The sequence below is a fragment of the Leuresthes tenuis genome, unplaced genomic scaffold (assembly GCF_036924035.1).
Source record: "Leuresthes tenuis unplaced genomic scaffold, fLeuTen1.0.hap1 SCAF_5, whole genome shotgun sequence".
NCBI lineage: Eukaryota > Metazoa > Chordata > Actinopteri > Atheriniformes > Atherinopsidae > Leuresthes > Leuresthes tenuis.
The window spans coordinates 16,304,356-16,319,782 of record NW_027325359.1 but is presented as its reverse complement, the minus strand read 5'-3'; the positions used below and the strand labels follow the sequence as shown (position 1 = coordinate 16,319,782).

Genomic DNA, 15,427 nt, shown 5'->3' with positions numbered 1-15,427 from the left:
ATAAAATGGAAGAGCTTTGTCATGTAACTTCTTCCATGGAGTTTTGCAAGAACTGAATGGAAAATAACCAGTAAAATTGTACAACAATATAGTGTTGTTGTGTCTGGAACACCATATATTAATGGCAGTAAACTATCATTCCGCATGAGGTTAGAAAAGTTTAAGTTTTGTCCATCACTGCCAGTGATGGTAGTAGACTATAATTCTGCATTAGGCTAGAAAAGTTTAAGTGTTTTCCATCACTGCCAGGCACCAGGTGGTACTACCTAAGTCAAGTAGAATCAGGTAGAATCAGCTTTGTCATGTAACTTCTTCCATGGAGTTTTGCAAGAACTGAATGGAAAATAACCAGTAAAATTGTACAACAATATAGTGTTGTTGTGTCTGGAACACCATATATTAATGGCAGTAAACTATCATTCCGCATGAGGTTAGAAAAGTTTAAGTTTTGTCCATCACTGCCAGTGATGGTAGTAGACTATAATTCTGCATTAGGCTAGAAAAGTTTAAGTGTTTTCCATCACTGCCAGGCACCAGGTGGTACTACCTAAGTCAAGTAGAATCAGGTAGGTACTAGGTACTAGTGCAAAAGAGCCTAATGTTCCATGAAGAACTTCTTAAGCACATCGGAATTGTGTATGTTTTGGGGAGGAATCGAAAGGCCCGTTGTCAAAGACATGTGACCTCTTTCACCATGGCCTGACATGATTTTCCTCATGGTCTTCTCATATGCGAGTAAAAGTGAAGTTGTCAGGAGTGGGATTTGAACCCACGCCTCCTTTTGGAGACCAGAAGTCCCTGTGCTGAGGAAGGAAGGAATCAAACCTTGAGTCTGGCGCCTTGGACCGCTCGGCCATCCTGACAGATGTACAGAAACCCATGCCACTCAACCCACAGACCAATTAGCTGGTATACCTTCGCCTCCATGTCCTAAATTGCAATATAAAATGGAAGAGCTTTGTCATGTAACTTCTTCCATGGAGTTTTGCAAGAACTGAATGGAAAATAACCAGTAAAATTGTACAACAATATAGTGTTGTTGTGTCTGGAACACCATATATTAATGGCAGTAAACTATCATTCCGCATGAGGTTAGAAAAGTTTAAGTTTTGTCCATCACTGCCAGTGATGGTAGTAGACTATAATTCTGCATTAGGCTAGAAAAGTTTAAGTGTTTTCCATCACTGCCAGGCACCAGGTGGTACTACCTAAGTCAAGTAGAATCAGGTAGGTACTAGGTACTAGTGCAAAAGAGCCTAATGTTCCATGAAGAACTTCTTAAGCACATCGGAATTGTGTATGTTTTGGGGAGGAATCGAAAGGCCCGTTGTCAAAGACATGTGACCTCTTTCACCATGGCCTGACATGATTTTCCTTATGGTCTTCTCATATGCGAGTAAAAGTGAAGTTGTCAGGAGTGGGATTTGAACCCACGCCTCCTTTTGGAGACCAGAAGTCCCTGTGCTGAGGAAGGAAGGAATCAAACCTTGAGTCTGGCGCCTTGGACCGCTCGGCCATCCTGACAGATGTACAGAAACCCATGCCACTCAACCCACAGACCAATTAGCTGGTATACCTTCGCCTCCATGTCCTAAATTGCAATATAAAATGGAAGAGCTTTGTCATGTAACTTCTTCCATGGAGTTTTGCAAGAACTGAATGGAAAATAACCAGTAAAATTGTACAACAATATAGTGTTGTTGTGTCTGGAACACCATATATTAATGGCAGTAAACTATCATTCCGCATGAGGTTAGAAAAGTTTAAGTTTTGTCCATCACTGCCAGTGATGGTAGTAGACTATAATTCTGCATTAGGCTAGAAAAGTTTAAGTGTTTTCCATCACTGCCAGGCACCAGGTGGTACTACCTAAGTCAAGTAGAATCAGGTAGAATCAGCTTTGTCATGTAACTTCTTCCATGGAGTTTTGCAAGAACTGAATGGAAAATAACCAGTAAAATTGTACAACAATATAGTGTTGTTGTGTCTGGAACACCATATATTAATGGCAGTAAACTATCATTCCGCATGAGGTTAGAAAAGTTTAAGTTTTGTCCATCACTGCCAGTGATGGTAGTAGACTATAATTCTGCATTAGGCTAGAAAGGTTTAAGTGTTTTCCATCACTGCCAGGCACCAGGTGGTACTACCTAAGTCAAGTAGAATCAGGTAGGTACTAGGTACTAGTGCAAAAGAGCCTAATGTTCCATGAAGAACTTCTTAAGCACATCGGAATTGTGTATGTTTTGGGGAGGAATCGAAAGGCCCGTTGTCAAAGACATGTGACCTCTTTCACCATGGCCTGACATGATTTTCCTCATGGTCTTCTCATATGCGAGTAAAAGTGAAGTTGTAAGGAGTGGGATTTGAACCCACGCCTCCTTTTGGAGACCAGAAGTCCCTGTGCTGAGGAAGGAAGGAATCAAACCTTGAGTCTGGCGCCTTGGACCGCTCGGCCATCCTGACAGCTGTACAGAAACCCATGCCACTCAACCCAGAGTCCGATTAGCTGGTATACCTTCGCCTCCATGTCCTAAATTGCAATATAAAATGGAAGAGCTTTGTCATGTAACTTCTTCCATGGAGTTTTGCAAGAACTGAATGGAAAATAACCAGTAAAATTGTACAACAATATAGTGTTGTTGTGTCTGGAACACCATATATTAATGGCAGTAAACTGTCATTCCGCATGAGGTTAGAAAAGTTTAAGTTTTGTCCATCACTGCCAGTGATGGTAGTAGACTATAATTCTGCATTAGGCTAGAAAGGTTTAAGTGTTTTCCATCACTGCCAGGCACCAGGTGGTACTACCTAAGTCAAGTAGAATCAGGTAGGTACTAGGTACTAGTGCAAAAGAGCCTAATGTTCCATGAAGAACTTCTTAAGCACATCGGAATTGTGTATGTTTTGGGGAGGAATCGAAAGGCCCGTTGTCAAAGACATGTGACCTCTTTCACCATGGCCTGACATGATTTTCCTCATGGTCTTCTCATATGCGAGTAAAAGTGAAGTTGTCAGGAGTGGGATTTGAACCCACGCCTCCTTTTGGAGACCAGAAGTCCCTGTGCTGAGGAAGGAAGGAATCAAACCTTGAGTCTGGCGCCTTGGACCGCTCGGCCATCCTGACAGATGTACAGAAACCCATGCCACTCAACCCACAGACAAATTAGCTGGTATACCTTCGCCTCCATGTCCTAAATTGCAATATAAAATGGAAGAGCTTTGTCATGTAACTTCTTCCATGGAGTTTTGCAAGAACTGAATGGAAAATAACCAGTAAAATTGTACAACAATATAGTGTTGTTGTGTCTGGAACACCATATATTAATGGCAGTAAACTATCATTCCGCATGAGGTTAGAAAAGTTTAAGTTTTGTCCATCACTGCCAGTGATGGTAGTAGACTATAATTCTGCATTAGGCTAGAAAAGTTTAAGTGTTTTCCATCACTGCCAGGCACCAGGTGGTACTACCTAAGTCAAGTAGAATCAGGTAGAATCAGCTTTGTCATGTAACTTCTTCCATGGAGTTTTGCAAGAACTGAATGGAAAATAACCAGTAAAATTGTACAACAATATAGTGTTGTTGTGTCTGGAACACCATATATTAATGGCAGTAAACTATCATTCCGCATGAGGTTAGAAAAGTTTAAGTTTTGTCCATCACTGCCAGTGATGGTAGTAGACTATAATTCTGCATTAGGCTAGAAAAGTTTAAGTGTTTTCCATCACTGCCAGGCACCAGGTGGTACTACCTAAGTCAAGTAGAATCAGGTAGGTACTAGGTACTAGTGCAAAAGAGCCTAATGTTCCATGAAGAACTTCTTAAGCACATCGGAATTGTGTATGTTTTGGGGAGGAATCGAAAGGCCCGTTGTCAAAGACATGTGACCTCTTTCACCATGGCCTGACATGATTTTCCTCATGGTCTTCTCATATGCGAGTAAAAGTGAAGTTGTCAGGAGTGGGATTTGAACCCACGCCTCCTTTTGGAGACCAGAAGTCCCTGTGCTGAGGAAGGAAGGAATCAAACCTTGAGTCTGGCGCCTTGGACCGCTCGGCCATCCTGACAGATGTACAGAAACCCATGCCACTCAACCCACAGACCAATTAGCTGGTATACCTTCGCCTCCATGTCCTAAATTGCAATATAAAATGGAAGAGCTTTGTCATGTAACTTCTTCCATGGAGTTTTGCAAGAACTGAATGGAAAATAACCAGTAAAATTGTACAACAATATAGTGTTGTTGTGTCTGGAACACCATATATTAATGGCAGTAAACTATCATTCCGCATGAGGTTAGAAAAGTTTAAGTTTTGTCCATCACTGCCAGTGATGGTAGTAGACTATAATTCTGCATTAGGCTAGAAAAGTTTAAGTGTTTTCCATCACTGCCAGGCACCAGGTGGTACTACCTAAGTCAAGTAGAATCAGGTAGGTACTAGGTACTAGTGCAAAAGAGCCTAATGTTCCATGAAGAACTTCTTAAGCACATCGGAATTGTGTATGTTTTGGGGAGGAATCGAAAGGCCCGTTGTCAAAGACATGTGACCTCTTTCACCATGGCCTGACATGATTTTCCTTATGGTCTTCTCATATGCGAGTAAAAGTGAAGTTGTCAGGAGTGGGATTTGAACCCACGCCTCCTTTTGGAGACCAGAAGTCCCTGTGCTGAGGAAGGAAGGAATCAAACCTTGAGTCTGGCGCCTTGGACCGCTCGGCCATCCTGACAGATGTACAGAAACCCATGCCACTCAACCCACAGACCAATTAGCTGGTATACCTTCGCCTCCATGTCCTAAATTGCAATATAAAATGGAAGAGCTTTGTCATGTAACTTCTTCCATGGAGTTTTGCAAGAACTGAATGGAAAATAACCAGTAAAATTGTACAACAATATAGTGTTGTTGTGTCTGGAACACCATATATTAATGGCAGTAAACTATCATTCCGCATGAGGTTAGAAAAGTTTAAGTTTTGTCCATCACTGCCAGTGATGGTAGTAGACTATAATTCTGCATTAGGCTAGAAAAGTTTAAGTGTTTTCCATCACTGCCAGGCACCAGGTGGTACTACCTAAGTCAAGTAGAATCAGGTAGAATCAGCTTTGTCATGTAACTTCTTCCATGGAGTTTTGCAAGAACTGAATGGAAAATAACCAGTAAAATTGTACAACAATATAGTGTTGTTGTGTCTGGAACACCATATATTAATGGCAGTAAACTATCATTCCGCATGAGGTTAGAAAAGTTTAAGTTTTGTCCATCACTGCCAGTGATGGTAGTAGACTATAATTCTGCATTAGGCTAGAAAGGTTTAAGTGTTTTCCATCACTGCCAGGCACCAGGTGGTACTACCTAAGTCAAGTAGAATCAGGTAGGTACTAGGTACTAGTGCAAAAGAGCCTAATGTTCCATGAAGAACTTCTTAAGCACATCGGAATTGTGTATGTTTTGGGGAGGAATCGAAAGGCCCGTTGTCAAAGACATGTGACCTCTTTCACCATGGCCTGACATGATTTTCCTCATGGTCTTCTCATATGCGAGTAAAAGTGAAGTTGTAAGGAGTGGGATTTGAACCCACGCCTCCTTTTGGAGACCAGAAGTCCCTGTGCTGAGGAAGGAAGGAATCAAACCTTGAGTCTGGCGCCTTGGACCGCTCGGCCATCCTGACAGCTGTACAGAAACCCATGCCACTCAACCCAGAGTCCGATTAGCTGGTATACCTTCGCCTCCATGTCCTAAATTGCAATATAAAATGGAAGAGCTTTGTCATGTAACTTCTTCCATGGAGTTTTGCAAGAACTGAATGGAAAATAACCAGTAAAATTGTACAACAATATAGTGTTGTTGTGTCTGGAACACCATATATTAATGGCAGTAAACTGTCATTCCGCATGAGGTTAGAAAAGTTTAAGTTTTGTCCATCACTGCCAGTGATGGTAGTAGACTATAATTCTGCATTAGGCTAGAAAGGTTTAAGTGTTTTCCATCACTGCCAGGCACCAGGTGGTACTACCTAAGTCAAGTAGAATCAGGTAGGTACTAGGTACTAGTGCAAAAGAGCCTAATGTTCCATGAAGAACTTCTTAAGCACATCGGAATTGTGTATGTTTTGGGGAGGAATCGAAAGGCCCGTTGTCAAAGACATGTGACCTCTTTCACCATGGCCTGACATGATTTTCCTCATGGTCTTCTCATATGCGAGTAAAAGTGAAGTTGTCAGGAGTGGGATTTGAACCCACGCCTCCTTTTGGAGACCAGAAGTCCCTGTGCTGAGGAAGGAAGGAATCAAACCTTGAGTCTGGCGCCTTGGACCGCTCGGCCATCCTGACAGATGTACAGAAACCCATGCCACTCAACCCACAGACAAATTAGCTGGTATACCTTCGCCTCCATGTCCTAAATTGCAATATAAAATGGAAGAGCTTTGTCATGTAACTTCTTCCATGGAGTTTTGCAAGAACTGAATGGAAAATAACCAGTAAAATTGTACAACAATATAGTGTTGTTGTGTCTGGAACACCATATATTAATGGCAGTAAACTATCATTCCGCATGAGGTTAGAAAAGTTTAAGTTTTGTCCATCACTGCCAGTGATGGTAGTAGACTATAATTCTGCATTAGGCTAGAAAAGTTTAAGTGTTTTCCATCACTGCCAGGCACCAGGTGGTACTACCTAAGTCAAGTAGAATCAGGTAGAATCAGCTTTGTCATGTAACTTCTTCCATGGAGTTTTGCAAGAACTGAATGGAAAATAACCAGTAAAATTGTACAACAATATAGTGTTGTTGTGTCTGGAACACCATATATTAATGGCAGTAAACTATCATTCCGCATGAGGTTAGAAAAGTTTAAGTTTTGTCCATCACTGCCAGTGATGGTAGTAGACTATAATTCTGCATTAGGCTAGAAAAGTTTAAGTGTTTTCCATCACTGCCAGGCACCAGGTGGTACTACCTAAGTCAAGTAGAATCAGGTAGGTACTAGGTACTAGTGCAAAAGAGCCTAATGTTCCATGAAGAACTTCTTAAGCACATCGGAATTGTGTATGTTTTGGGGAGGAATCGAAAGGCCCGTTGTCAAAGACATGTGACCTCTTTCACCATGGCCTGACATGATTTTCCTCATGGTCTTCTCATATGCGAGTAAAAGTGAAGTTGTCAGGAGTGGGATTTGAACCCACGCCTCCTTTTGGAGACCAGAAGTCCCTGTGCTGAGGAAGGAAGGAATCAAACCTTGAGTCTGGCGCCTTGGACCGCTCGGCCATCCTGACAGCTGTACAGAAACCCATGCCACTCAACCCAGAGTCCGATTAGCTGGTATACCTTCGCCTCCATGTCCTAAATTGCAATATAAAATGGAAGAGCTTTGTCATGTAACTTCTTCCATGGAGTTTTGCAAGAACTGAATGGAAAATAACCAGTAAAATTGTACAACAATATAGTGTTGTTGTGTCTGGAACACCATATATTAATGGCAGTAAACTATCATTCCGCATGAGGTTAGAAAAGTTTAAGTTTTGTCCATCACTGCCAGTGATGGTAGTAGACTATAATTCTGCATTAGGCTAGAAAAGTTTAAGTGTTTTCCATCACTGCCAGGCACCAGGTGGTACTACCTAAGTCAAGTAGAATCAGGTAGAATCAGCTTTGTCATGTAACTTCTTCCATGGAGTTTTGCAAGAACTGAATGGAAAATAACCAGTAAAATTGTACAACAATATAGTGTTGTTGTGTCTGGAACACCATATATTAATGGCAGTAAACTATCATTCCGCATGAGGTTAGAAAAGTTTAAGTTTTGTCCATCACTGCCAGTGATGGTAGTAGACTATAATTCTGCATTAGGCTAGAAAAGTTTAAGTGTTTTCCATCACTGCCAGGCACCAGGTGGTACTACCTAAGTCAAGTAGAATCAGGTAGGTACTAGGTACTAGTGCAAAAGAGCCTAATGTTCCATGAAGAACTTCTTAAGCACATCGGAATTGTGTATGTTTTGGGGAGGAATCGAAAGGCCCGTTGTCAAAGACATGTGACCTCTTTCACCATGGCCTGACATGATTTTCCTCATGGTCTTCTCATATGCGAGTAAAAGTGAAGTTGTCAGGAGTGGGATTTGAACCCACGCCTCCTTTTGGAGACCAGAAGTCCCTGTGCTGAGGAAGGAAGGAATCAAACCTTGAGTCTGGCGCCTTGGACCGCTCGGCCATCCTGACAGATGTACAGAAACCCATGCCACTCAACCCACAGACCAATTAGCTGGTATACCTTCGCCTCCATGTCCTAAATTGCAATATAAAATGGAAGAGCTTTGTCATGTAACTTCTTCCATGGAGTTTTGCAAGAACTGAATGGAAAATAACCAGTAAAATTGTACAACAATATAGTGTTGTTGTGTCTGGAACACCATATATTAATGGCAGTAAACTATCATTCCGCATGAGGTTAGAAAAGTTTAAGTTTTGTCCATCACTGCCAGTGATGGTAGTAGACTATAATTCTGCATTAGGCTAGAAAAGTTTAAGTGTTTTCCATCACTGCCAGGCACCAGGTGGTACTACCTAAGTCAAGTAGAATCAGGTAGGTACTAGGTACTAGTGCAAAAGAGCCTAATGTTCCATGAAGAACTTCTTAAGCACATCGGAATTGTGTATGTTTTGGGGAGGAATCGAAAGGCCCGTTGTCAAAGACATGTGACCTCTTTCACCATGGCCTGACATGATTTTCCTTATGGTCTTCTCATATGCGAGTAAAAGTGAAGTTGTCAGGAGTGGGATTTGAACCCACGCCTCCTTTTGGAGACCAGAAGTCCCTGTGCTGAGGAAGGAAGGAATCAAACCTTGAGTCTGGCGCCTTGGACCGCTCGGCCATCCTGACAGATGTACAGAAACCCATGCCACTCAACCCACAGACCAATTAGCTGGTATACCTTCGCCTCCATGTCCTAAATTGCAATATAAAATGGAAGAGCTTTGTCATGTAACTTCTTCCATGGAGTTTTGCAAGAACTGAATGGAAAATAACCAGTAAAATTGTACAACAATATAGTGTTGTTGTGTCTGGAACACCATATATTAATGGCAGTAAACTATCATTCCGCATGAGGTTAGAAAAGTTTAAGTTTTGTCCATCACTGCCAGTGATGGTAGTAGACTATAATTCTGCATTAGGCTAGAAAAGTTTAAGTGTTTTCCATCACTGCCAGGCACCAGGTGGTACTACCTAAGTCAAGTAGAATCAGGTAGAATCAGCTTTGTCATGTAACTTCTTCCATGGAGTTTTGCAAGAACTGAATGGAAAATAACCAGTAAAATTGTACAACAATATAGTGTTGTTGTGTCTGGAACACCATATATTAATGGCAGTAAACTATCATTCCGCATGAGGTTAGAAAAGTTTAAGTTTTGTCCATCACTGCCAGTGATGGTAGTAGACTATAATTCTGCATTAGGCTAGAAAGGTTTAAGTGTTTTCCATCACTGCCAGGCACCAGGTGGTACTACCTAAGTCAAGTAGAATCAGGTAGGTACTAGGTACTAGTGCAAAAGAGCCTAATGTTCCATGAAGAACTTCTTAAGCACATCGGAATTGTGTATGTTTTGGGGAGGAATCGAAAGGCCCGTTGTCAAAGACATGTGACCTCTTTCACCATGGCCTGACATGATTTTCCTCATGGTCTTCTCATATGCGAGTAAAAGTGAAGTTGTAAGGAGTGGGATTTGAACCCACGCCTCCTTTTGGAGACCAGAAGTCCCTGTGCTGAGGAAGGAAGGAATCAAACCTTGAGTCTGGCGCCTTGGACCGCTCGGCCATCCTGACAGCTGTACAGAAACCCATGCCACTCAACCCAGAGTCCGATTAGCTGGTATACCTTCGCCTCCATGTCCTAAATTGCAATATAAAATGGAAGAGCTTTGTCATGTAACTTCTTCCATGGAGTTTTGCAAGAACTGAATGGAAAATAACCAGTAAAATTGTACAACAATATAGTGTTGTTGTGTCTGGAACACCATATATTAATGGCAGTAAACTGTCATTCCGCATGAGGTTAGAAAAGTTTAAGTTTTGTCCATCACTGCCAGTGATGGTAGTAGACTATAATTCTGCATTAGGCTAGAAAGGTTTAAGTGTTTTCCATCACTGCCAGGCACCAGGTGGTACTACCTAAGTCAAGTAGAATCAGGTAGGTACTAGGTACTAGTGCAAAAGAGCCTAATGTTCCATGAAGAACTTCTTAAGCACATCGGAATTGTGTATGTTTTGGGGAGGAATCGAAAGGCCCGTTGTCAAAGACATGTGACCTCTTTCACCATGGCCTGACATGATTTTCCTCATGGTCTTCTCATATGCGAGTAAAAGTGAAGTTGTCAGGAGTGGGATTTGAACCCACGCCTCCTTTTGGAGACCAGAAGTCCCTGTGCTGAGGAAGGAAGGAATCAAACCTTGAGTCTGGCGCCTTGGACCGCTCGGCCATCCTGACAGATGTACAGAAACCCATGCCACTCAACCCACAGACAAATTAGCTGGTATACCTTCGCCTCCATGTCCTAAATTGCAATATAAAATGGAAGAGCTTTGTCATGTAACTTCTTCCATGGAGTTTTGCAAGAACTGAATGGAAAATAACCAGTAAAATTGTACAACAATATAGTGTTGTTGTGTCTGGAACACCATATATTAATGGCAGTAAACTATCATTCCGCATGAGGTTAGAAAAGTTTAAGTTTTGTCCATCACTGCCAGTGATGGTAGTAGACTATAATTCTGCATTAGGCTAGAAAAGTTTAAGTGTTTTCCATCACTGCCAGGCACCAGGTGGTACTACCTAAGTCAAGTAGAATCAGGTAGAATCAGCTTTGTCATGTAACTTCTTCCATGGAGTTTTGCAAGAACTGAATGGAAAATAACCAGTAAAATTGTACAACAATATAGTGTTGTTGTGTCTGGAACACCATATATTAATGGCAGTAAACTATCATTCCGCATGAGGTTAGAAAAGTTTAAGTTTTGTCCATCACTGCCAGTGATGGTAGTAGACTATAATTCTGCATTAGGCTAGAAAAGTTTAAGTGTTTTCCATCACTGCCAGGCACCAGGTGGTACTACCTAAGTCAAGTAGAATCAGGTAGGTACTAGGTACTAGTGCAAAAGAGCCTAATGTTCCATGAAGAACTTCTTAAGCACATCGGAATTGTGTATGTTTTGGGGAGGAATCGAAAGGCCCGTTGTCAAAGACATGTGACCTCTTTCACCATGGCCTGACATGATTTTCCTCATGGTCTTCTCATATGCGAGTAAAAGTGAAGTTGTCAGGAGTGGGATTTGAACCCACGCCTCCTTTTGGAGACCAGAAGTCCCTGTGCTGAGGAAGGAAGGAATCAAACCTTGAGTCTGGCGCCTTGGACCGCTCGGCCATCCTGACAGCTGTACAGAAGCCCATGCCACTCAACCCAGAGTCCGATTAGCTGGTATACCTTCGCCTCCATGTCCTAAATTGCAATATAAAATGGAAGAGCTTTGTCATGTAACTTCTTCCATGGAGTTTTGCAAGAACTGAATGGAAAATAACCAGTAAAATTGTACAACAATATAGTGTTGTTGTGTCTGGAACACCATATATTAATGGCAGTAAACTATCATTCCGCATGAGGTTAGAAAAGTTTAAGTTTTGTCCATCACTGCCAGTGATGGTAGTAGACTATAATTCTGCATTAGGCTAGAAAGGTTTAAGTGTTTTCCATCACTGCCAGGCACCAGGTGGTACTACCTAAGTCAAGTAGAATCAGGTAGGTACTAGGTACTAGTGCAAAAGAGCCTAATGTTCCATGAAGAACTTCTTAAGCACATCGGAATTGTGTATGTTTTGGGGAGGAATCGAAAGGCCCGTTGTCAAAGACATGTGACCTCTTTCACCATGGCCTGACATGATTTTCCTCATGGTCTTCTCATATGCGAGTAAAAGTGAAGTTGTCAGGAGTGGGATTTGAACCCACGCCTCCTTTTGGAGACCAGAAGTCCCTGTGCTGAGGAAGGAAGGAATCAAACCTTGAGTCTGGCGCCTTGGACCGCTCGGCCACCCTGACAGATGTACAGAAACCCATGCCACTCAACCCACAGACCAATTAGCTGGTATACCTTCGCCTCCATGTCCTAAATTGCAATATAAAATGGAAGAGCTTTGTCATGTAACTTCTTCCATGGAGTTTTGCAAGAACTGAATGGAAAATAACCAGTAAAATTGTACAACAATATAGTGTTGTTGTGTCTGGAACACCATATATTAATGGCAGTAAACTATCATTCCGCATGAGGTTAGAAAAGTTTAAGTTTTGTCCATCACTGCCAGTGATGGTAGTAGACTATAATTCTGCATTAGGCTAGAAAAGTTTAAGTGTTTTCCATCACTGCCAGGCACCAGGTGGTACTACCTAAGTCAAGTAGAATCAGGTAGAATCAGCTTTGTCATGTAACTTCTTCCATGGAGTTTTGCAAGAACTGAATGGAAAATAACCAGTAAAATTGTACAACAATATAGTGTTGTTGTGTCTGGAACACCATATATTAATGGCAGTAAACTATCATTCCGCATGAGGTTAGAAAAGTTTAAGTTTTGTCCATCACTGCCAGTGATGGTAGTAGACTATAATTCTGCATTAGGCTAGAAAAGTTTAAGTGTTTTCCATCACTGCCAGGCACCAGGTGGTACTACCTAAGTCAAGTAGAATCAGGTAGGTACTAGGTACTAGTGCAAAAGAGCCTAATGTTCCATGAAGAACTTCTTAAGCACATCGGAATTGTGTATGTTTTGGGGAGGAATCGAAAGGCCCGTTGTCAAAGACATGTGACCTCTTTCACCATGGCCTGACATGATTTTCCTCATGGTCTTCTCATATGCGAGTAAAAGTGAAGTTGTCAGGAGTGGGATTTGAACCCACGCCTCCTTTTGGAGACCAGAAGTCCCTGTGCTGAGGAAGGAAGGAATCAAACCTTGAGTCTGGCGCCTTGGACCGCTCGGCCACCCTGACAGATGTACAGAAACCCATGCCACTCAACCCACAGACCAATTAGCTGGTATACCTTCGCCTCCATGTCCTAAATTGCAATATAAAATGGAAGAGCTTTGTCATGTAACTTCTTCCATGGAGTTTTGCAAGAACTGAATGGAAAATAACCAGTAAAATTGTACAACAATATAGTGTTGTTGTGTCTGGAACACCATATATTAATGGCAGTAAACTATCATTCCGCATGAGGTTAGAAAAGTTTAAGTTTTGTCCATCACTGCCAGTGATGGTAGTAGACTATAATTCTGCATTAGGCTAGAAAAGTTTAAGTGTTTTCCATCACTGCCAGGCACCAGGTGGTACTACCTAAGTCAAGTAGAATCAGGTAGAATCAGCTTTGTCATGTAACTTCTTCCATGGAGTTTTGCAAGAACTGAATGGAAAATAACCAGTAAAATTGTACAACAATATAGTGTTGTTGTGTCTGGAACACCATATATTAATGGCAGTAAACTATCATTCCGCATGAGGTTAGAAAAGTTTAAGTTTTGTCCATCACTGCCAGTGATGGTAGTAGACTATAATTCTGCATTAGGCTAGAAAGGTTTAAGTGTTTTCCATCACTGCCAGGCACCAGGTGGTACTACCTAAGTCAAGTAGAATCAGGTAGGTACTAGGTACTAGTGCAAAAGAGCCTAATGTTCCATGAAGAACTTCTTAAGCACATCGGAATTGTGTATGTTTTGGGGAGGAATCGAAAGGCCCGTTGTCAAAGACATGTGACCTCTTTCACCATGGCCTGACATGATTTTCCTCATGGTCTTCTCATATGCGAGTAAAAGTGAAGTTGTCAGGAGTGGGATTTGAACCCACGCCTCCTTTTGGAGACCAGAAGTCCCTGTGCTGAGGAAGGAAGGAATCAAACCTTGAGTCTGGCGCCTTGGACCGCTCGGCCACCCTGACAGATGTACAGAAACCCATGCCACTCAACCAACAGACCAATTAGCTGGTATACCTTCGCCTCCATGTCCTAAATTGCAATATAAAATGGAAGAGCTTTGTCATGTAACTTCTTCCATGGAGTTTTGCAAGAACTGAATGGAAAATAACCAGTAAAATTGTACAACAATATAGTGTTGTTGTGTCTGGAACACCATATATTAATGGCAGTAAACTATCATTCCGCATGAGGTTAGAAAAGTTTAAGTTTTGTCCATCACTGCCAGTGATGGTAGTAGACTATAATTCTGCATTAGGCTAGAAAAGTTTAAGTGTTTTCCATCACTGCCAGGCACCAGGTGGTACTACCTAAGTCAAGTAGAATCAGGTAGAATCAGCTTTGTCATGTAACTTCTTCCATGGAGTTTTGCAAGAACTGAATGGAAAATAACCAGTAAAATTGTACAACAATATAGTGTTGTTGTGTCTGGAACACCATATATTAATGGCAGTAAACTATCATTCCGCATGAGGTTAGAAAAGTTTAAGTTTTGTCCATCACTGCCAGTGATGGTAGTAGACTATAATTCTGCATTAGGCTAGAAAAGTTTAAGTGTTTTCCATCACTGCCAGGCACCAGGTGGTACTACCTAAGTCAAGTAGAATCAGGTAGGTACTAGGTACTAGTGCAAAAGAGCCTAATGTTCCATGAAGAACTTCTTAAGCACATCGGAATTGTGTATGTTTTGGGGAGGAATCGAAAGGCCCGTTGTCAAAGACATGTGACCTCTTTCACCATGGCCTGACATGATTTTCCTCATGGTCTTCTCATATGCGAGTAAAGGTGAAGTTGTCAGGAGTGGGATTTGAACCCACGCCTCCTTTTGGAGACCAGAAGTCCCTGTGCTGAGGAAGGAAGGAATCAAACCTTGAGTCTGGCGCCTTGGACCACTCGGCCATCCTGACAGATGTACAGAAACCCATGCCACTCAACCCACAGACCAATTAGCTGGTATACCTTCGCCTCCATGTCCTAAATTGCAATATAAAATGGAAGAGCTTTGTCATGTAACTTCTTCCATGGAGTTTTGCAAGAACTGAATGGAAAATAACCAGTAAAATTGTACAACAATATAGTGTTGTTGTGTCTGGAACACCATATATTAATGGCAGTAAACTATCATTCCGCATGAGGTTAGAAAAGTTTAAGTTTTGTCCATCACTGCCAGTGATGGTAGTAGACTATAATTCTGCATTAGGCTAGAAAAGTTTAAGTGTTTTCCATCACTGCCAGGCACCAGGTGGTACTACCTAAGTCAAGTAGAATCAGGTAGAATCAGCTTTGTCATGTAACTTCTTCCATGGAGTTTTGCAAGAACTGAATGGAAAATAACCAGTAAAATTGTACAACAATATAGTGTTGTTGTGTCTGGAACACCATATATTAATGGCAGTAAACTATCATTCCGCATGAGGTTAGAAA

General features: G+C 41.7%; 18 non-coding genes across 18 annotated transcripts; all 18 read right to left on the bottom strand.

The window, feature by feature from the left end:
* Positions 1–748: 748 nt before the first annotated feature.
* On the bottom strand, positions 749–863 carry trnal-caa (transfer RNA leucine (anticodon CAA)). The gene is made up of 2 exons: positions 826–863; positions 749–794 (listed from the first exon to the last, which is right to left on the bottom strand). It is a non-coding gene; the product is annotated as a tRNA-Leu (tRNA).
* A 546-nt stretch (positions 864–1,409) lies between these two features.
* On the bottom strand, positions 1,410–1,524 carry trnal-caa (transfer RNA leucine (anticodon CAA)). Its single transcript has 2 exons — positions 1,487–1,524; positions 1,410–1,455 (listed from the first exon to the last, which is right to left on the bottom strand). It is a non-coding gene; the product is annotated as a tRNA-Leu (tRNA).
* Positions 1,525–2,351: 827 nt separating this feature from the next.
* Positions 2,352–2,466, bottom strand: trnal-caa (transfer RNA leucine (anticodon CAA)). Its single transcript has 2 exons — positions 2,429–2,466; positions 2,352–2,397 (listed from the first exon to the last, which is right to left on the bottom strand). It is a non-coding gene; the product is annotated as a tRNA-Leu (tRNA).
* A 546-nt stretch (positions 2,467–3,012) lies between these two features.
* Positions 3,013–3,127, bottom strand: trnal-caa (transfer RNA leucine (anticodon CAA)). Its single transcript has 2 exons — positions 3,090–3,127; positions 3,013–3,058 (listed from the first exon to the last, which is right to left on the bottom strand). It is a non-coding gene; the product is annotated as a tRNA-Leu (tRNA).
* Positions 3,128–3,954: 827 nt separating this feature from the next.
* On the bottom strand, positions 3,955–4,069 carry trnal-caa (transfer RNA leucine (anticodon CAA)). The gene is made up of 2 exons: positions 4,032–4,069; positions 3,955–4,000 (listed from the first exon to the last, which is right to left on the bottom strand). It is a non-coding gene; the product is annotated as a tRNA-Leu (tRNA).
* Positions 4,070–4,615: 546 nt separating this feature from the next.
* On the bottom strand, positions 4,616–4,730 carry trnal-caa (transfer RNA leucine (anticodon CAA)). The gene is made up of 2 exons: positions 4,693–4,730; positions 4,616–4,661 (listed from the first exon to the last, which is right to left on the bottom strand). It is a non-coding gene; the product is annotated as a tRNA-Leu (tRNA).
* Positions 4,731–5,557: 827 nt separating this feature from the next.
* On the bottom strand, positions 5,558–5,672 carry trnal-caa (transfer RNA leucine (anticodon CAA)). Its single transcript has 2 exons — positions 5,635–5,672; positions 5,558–5,603 (listed from the first exon to the last, which is right to left on the bottom strand). It is a non-coding gene; the product is annotated as a tRNA-Leu (tRNA).
* A 546-nt stretch (positions 5,673–6,218) lies between these two features.
* trnal-caa (transfer RNA leucine (anticodon CAA)) lies at positions 6,219–6,333 on the bottom strand. The gene is made up of 2 exons: positions 6,296–6,333; positions 6,219–6,264 (listed from the first exon to the last, which is right to left on the bottom strand). It is a non-coding gene; the product is annotated as a tRNA-Leu (tRNA).
* An 827-nt stretch (positions 6,334–7,160) lies between these two features.
* trnal-caa (transfer RNA leucine (anticodon CAA)) lies at positions 7,161–7,275 on the bottom strand. Its single transcript has 2 exons — positions 7,238–7,275; positions 7,161–7,206 (listed from the first exon to the last, which is right to left on the bottom strand). It is a non-coding gene; the product is annotated as a tRNA-Leu (tRNA).
* Positions 7,276–8,102: 827 nt separating this feature from the next.
* Positions 8,103–8,217, bottom strand: trnal-caa (transfer RNA leucine (anticodon CAA)). Its single transcript has 2 exons — positions 8,180–8,217; positions 8,103–8,148 (listed from the first exon to the last, which is right to left on the bottom strand). It is a non-coding gene; the product is annotated as a tRNA-Leu (tRNA).
* Positions 8,218–8,763: 546 nt separating this feature from the next.
* Positions 8,764–8,878, bottom strand: trnal-caa (transfer RNA leucine (anticodon CAA)). Its single transcript has 2 exons — positions 8,841–8,878; positions 8,764–8,809 (listed from the first exon to the last, which is right to left on the bottom strand). It is a non-coding gene; the product is annotated as a tRNA-Leu (tRNA).
* An 827-nt stretch (positions 8,879–9,705) lies between these two features.
* Positions 9,706–9,820, bottom strand: trnal-caa (transfer RNA leucine (anticodon CAA)). Its single transcript has 2 exons — positions 9,783–9,820; positions 9,706–9,751 (listed from the first exon to the last, which is right to left on the bottom strand). It is a non-coding gene; the product is annotated as a tRNA-Leu (tRNA).
* Positions 9,821–10,366: 546 nt separating this feature from the next.
* trnal-caa (transfer RNA leucine (anticodon CAA)) lies at positions 10,367–10,481 on the bottom strand. The gene is made up of 2 exons: positions 10,444–10,481; positions 10,367–10,412 (listed from the first exon to the last, which is right to left on the bottom strand). It is a non-coding gene; the product is annotated as a tRNA-Leu (tRNA).
* An 827-nt stretch (positions 10,482–11,308) lies between these two features.
* On the bottom strand, positions 11,309–11,423 carry trnal-caa (transfer RNA leucine (anticodon CAA)). Its single transcript has 2 exons — positions 11,386–11,423; positions 11,309–11,354 (listed from the first exon to the last, which is right to left on the bottom strand). It is a non-coding gene; the product is annotated as a tRNA-Leu (tRNA).
* Positions 11,424–11,969: 546 nt separating this feature from the next.
* On the bottom strand, positions 11,970–12,084 carry trnal-caa (transfer RNA leucine (anticodon CAA)). The gene is made up of 2 exons: positions 12,047–12,084; positions 11,970–12,015 (listed from the first exon to the last, which is right to left on the bottom strand). It is a non-coding gene; the product is annotated as a tRNA-Leu (tRNA).
* Positions 12,085–12,911: 827 nt separating this feature from the next.
* Positions 12,912–13,026, bottom strand: trnal-caa (transfer RNA leucine (anticodon CAA)). The gene is made up of 2 exons: positions 12,989–13,026; positions 12,912–12,957 (listed from the first exon to the last, which is right to left on the bottom strand). It is a non-coding gene; the product is annotated as a tRNA-Leu (tRNA).
* An 827-nt stretch (positions 13,027–13,853) lies between these two features.
* Positions 13,854–13,968, bottom strand: trnal-caa (transfer RNA leucine (anticodon CAA)). Its single transcript has 2 exons — positions 13,931–13,968; positions 13,854–13,899 (listed from the first exon to the last, which is right to left on the bottom strand). It is a non-coding gene; the product is annotated as a tRNA-Leu (tRNA).
* Positions 13,969–14,795: 827 nt separating this feature from the next.
* trnal-caa (transfer RNA leucine (anticodon CAA)) lies at positions 14,796–14,910 on the bottom strand. Its single transcript has 2 exons — positions 14,873–14,910; positions 14,796–14,841 (listed from the first exon to the last, which is right to left on the bottom strand). It is a non-coding gene; the product is annotated as a tRNA-Leu (tRNA).
* Between the last annotated feature and the right edge of the window lie 517 nt (positions 14,911–15,427).